The sequence below is a fragment of the Grus americana genome, unplaced genomic scaffold (assembly GCF_028858705.1).
Source record: "Grus americana isolate bGruAme1 unplaced genomic scaffold, bGruAme1.mat scaffold_201, whole genome shotgun sequence".
NCBI lineage: Eukaryota > Metazoa > Chordata > Aves > Gruiformes > Gruidae > Grus > Grus americana.
The window spans coordinates 15,051-18,407 of NW_026561506.1; the positions used below are offsets into that span (position 1 = coordinate 15,051).

Genomic DNA, 3,357 nt, shown 5'->3' on the forward strand with positions numbered 1-3,357 from the left:
GCACGCTGCAAAGAGACACCAGGAGGAGTCGGCACGAGCACGGGGCAATTTGGTCTCCCACTTTCATCGGGTATCAAAGCTCCCCAGGCTGGCAGAAGAAGCGGGGGAGGTGGGGCCGTTTCCCATGGCAAGGGGGAGCCTTTCCTGAGCCCCATCGGACGGATGGGAGAGGACTGCCCCTCAGGTCTGTTGTAAGGGCAAGCAAAGTGATGTGGGGAGCACTCAACGTCCGCCACCTTCCCCACTACGGGGCCTGCGATGGGGCAAAGAAGCTCATACAAAGCATGGGGCCTGTGCCAGGGACCTTCCCGAGTCCCTACAGCCAGGGTCCAAACGGGATGTCTCTCCTACATGGGTGCAAGGACCCCTTTCATCTCTTCCCACAAGGGTCTCACCTGGCAGAAGTCTTCTTCTCCATGTCTGGCTGCCTGGTGCCTGGCCCCTGCCTTGGCAGTACGGGCAGGGAGAGCTTCACGCGCCTCTGCAGCAGCTTGTCAGGACACCCCTGGGAAGCTGGGAAAGAAGGAAGCTCTTCAGAGCAGCCCCGTGGGGAGTGTGTTTTAACGGGGCTGCGGTCACCCAGTGTGGGGCAGGGCACACCTGGACAGCAGGACCTGTTCCCGTACCTCTGCTGATCCTGTGTTTTCCTGCAGCCTTCTTGTGCCAGGTGGAGAACGCCTTGGCCACCGATCTGCTGATCACAATGAACTTAAACCTGGAAAGCAAATGGGGACACAGGCTTGAAGAAGGGCGACCCCTGCCCTCTGCAGCTCCCCAGCACTAATCCTCCTGACTGTCGTGCGAGGCACGGCATCCCTTTTCCTTGGTGGCCGTGCACAGGTTTTCTTGGCAATCTGCCCCCAACACCAGAAAATGTAGCTTAAGGTCCTCTCCGTGTGCAGCTGGTTCTCTCTGATGGCAATGACGGCAGGCTGGGCGTGAGAAACGCGATCACGATGCCCGGTCGGTCCAGGAGAACGCACGCGTAGCCCCAGATCAGCGTTATTTAACCAGAAACCAGTCGCTTCAGGACTTTGGTTGGTCGAGGGCTGCAGAGGAAAGGCACTCACCTCGGGAACGCTTGGGCAGGCGCAGCCTGCATCCCCCGAGCGGTGGTTGCTCCACCGGAGACCTCTGCACCTGGCATCCACAGCCTCTGCAAAGTGACACGGAGCTGTCAGAAGGTTTCCAAGGCAGTTCTCTGTTGGCTGCCAAAGGAAGCAGACCTGTCTCCCGCTCCAAAAGAAAGCCACTTCTCCAAACCAGTCTTCCAAATCCTCCTCCATGAGCGTTAGCCCTTGCTCTGCTCTGGAGAAGCTGCACGGCAAACGCTGAGACTGCGCAATAACAGTGCCGGGCTTTTTGCAGGGCAAGGACCCAGAAACTCAGAAGAAACTTTCTTTGCTAATGGAGAAGTCAGCGGGGGCGAGCGTGGGGAGAGGTGTTTGACTGGCCTGCCACGTCCAGGCTGGCCGAGGGCGATTGGCTTGCTCGCCCTTCAATAAGCTCCCAAAGAACGGAAGCAGCCCTCAAAACCTGAGCAACTTACCGTGCGAAGCAGCGCAATCCGGCTGGCCTTCCTCTCCAGCCCTGTGACACAGTCGTAATAAAACCGCATGCACAGGACGTCGTCTTTGCAGGACAGAATGCCAATGTCCTTGAAGGCGAAGGCGAGGCGCCGCCCCTTCTGCAGTTGGAACGAGTACAAGCGTATGGTCTCTCGCACGCACTCCGCCACCACGTGCTGCGGGAAGCAGGTGGCTCGCGACAGCCACTTGTAGTTCAGCGGCTGGATCTTGACATTGCCTGCGAGGAGGAGGAACATCGTCACTGCCACAGCAGGCCAAATTTCCGTGTAAGATTCGTAACGACATGCCAGGGAAACGGTCGTTTATAAAACAGCTCTCGGGGAGTGGTTTGTTTTGGGGGAGCTCAAGCTGTCCCCCGACCTTTGGAGGCCATTCCCGACATCTCCCAGCCCTTGCCAAAGAGCAGAGAGCACACATCCTCCCCCGGACGTGGAGGGGGAAAGTGGAGGGTGGCCACTGCCTTCTCACCAGGGATAACCACTGTAGGGAACACCAGCTCCTCCAGATGTAATGCATCGATGTCCGGCTGGAAGACTGGTCTTCGAAGCGCATACGCTGCCTCTTTGCCCTGGAGTTGCTCTTGGAGCACAGCGAAGGTCCCAAGTCCTGTGAGCAGGACACCCTGCCCAGGAAAAAAGACCAAAGGCTGATGAGTGAGTACTGCAGAGATGGGTAAAGTGAAAACTTTGCAACAGGCCCATGTTCTCCATTTGTTTTCTTCCCCTCCTCAAAATACTTGCTCACATCCCTTGGCCAGAGAAAATCCCAGACATTTCCAGCCCAGGGAATACACCTGGGACTGATTCCCAGCCGTTACCCTTGGTATGGACCCAGCATAATCCCCCGTCTCTCTGCTTGGTCTCTCCACTCTGACCACAGGGAAGAGTGAAGCCCCATCGTGCACTGAATACTTCCTCAGACTAGGTCCAGACTTGATTTTTCTCCTGGTTGACCAAGCAGCAGCTGTGGGTACATGAGGCTGTCTCGGTGTGCGGCCACGATGCTCAGGGAGGGATCGCTCCCCAGCGCCCAGGCTGTCCAGGACAAAGAGAGACCAAGAGGCCAACCCACCTTGTCCAGCTTCATCTGCGTCAGGATGTACGCGGACACAGCGTCCCAGATAGCCACAACCTCTGGAAAGCAAGGGAAAGAGGGGTCAGGCTCCAGGCCAGCCAGCTCACAGTCTCTCGGCAAGGGGGCTGTGCCCCCATTTCACACTGCCCGCCTTACTCTGCTCCCGGGGCAGGGCTGGAGCAGAAATGGGGACGTGGGAAGGGCTCCCGATCAGGGCTGTGGCCACCTAACCCTCAGAAAGGGATGGCACCCCAGAGCCCAGGATGTGATCTGCCAGCCTGGCAGCACAAGAGGCTCCAGAGGGAAGGAACAGAGGTTCTCCCAGAGGAGACTAGTTCAAAGTCAAGGGCTGATTTACAGCAGAGGCATTTCCAGCTGGCTCACGAGAGCCCTGTGAGAGCTGAAGGACACCCCAGCCCCTGGGATGCAGGACCCCTTTTCATCCCAGAGCCAGAACCCCAAGAGGTACCAGCTCCCAGGAAAAGCTGGCCCTGGGTGGCCCCCCCTCGCCAGGGGACCAAGCCATGCCCATGGGAGCCTGGGGGCTGCGGGCAGCCGGGAGTTCTGGTTGCTACATTGTCCCCCGAGCCCTGTGGGACCTTCGGGCAGGGTTCTTGTGGCAGCCCCCAGCCCTGTCCAGCCACCCCCCGCAGCTTTTGACAGCGGACAGCCCCAGTGCGACCCCTGCAGAAGG

General features: G+C 58.8%; 1 long non-coding RNA gene across 1 annotated transcript; it reads right to left on the reverse strand.

Moving 5' to 3' along the window:
- Nucleotides 1-412: 412 nt before the first annotated feature.
- LOC129200486 (uncharacterized) lies at nt 413-1,145 on the reverse strand. Its single transcript, XR_008574933.1, has 3 exons — nt 1,071-1,145; nt 627-715; nt 413-513 (listed from the first exon to the last, which is right to left on the reverse strand). It is a non-coding gene; the product is annotated as an uncharacterized LOC129200486 (long non-coding RNA).
- Nucleotides 1,146-3,357: the final 2,212 nt, after the last annotated feature.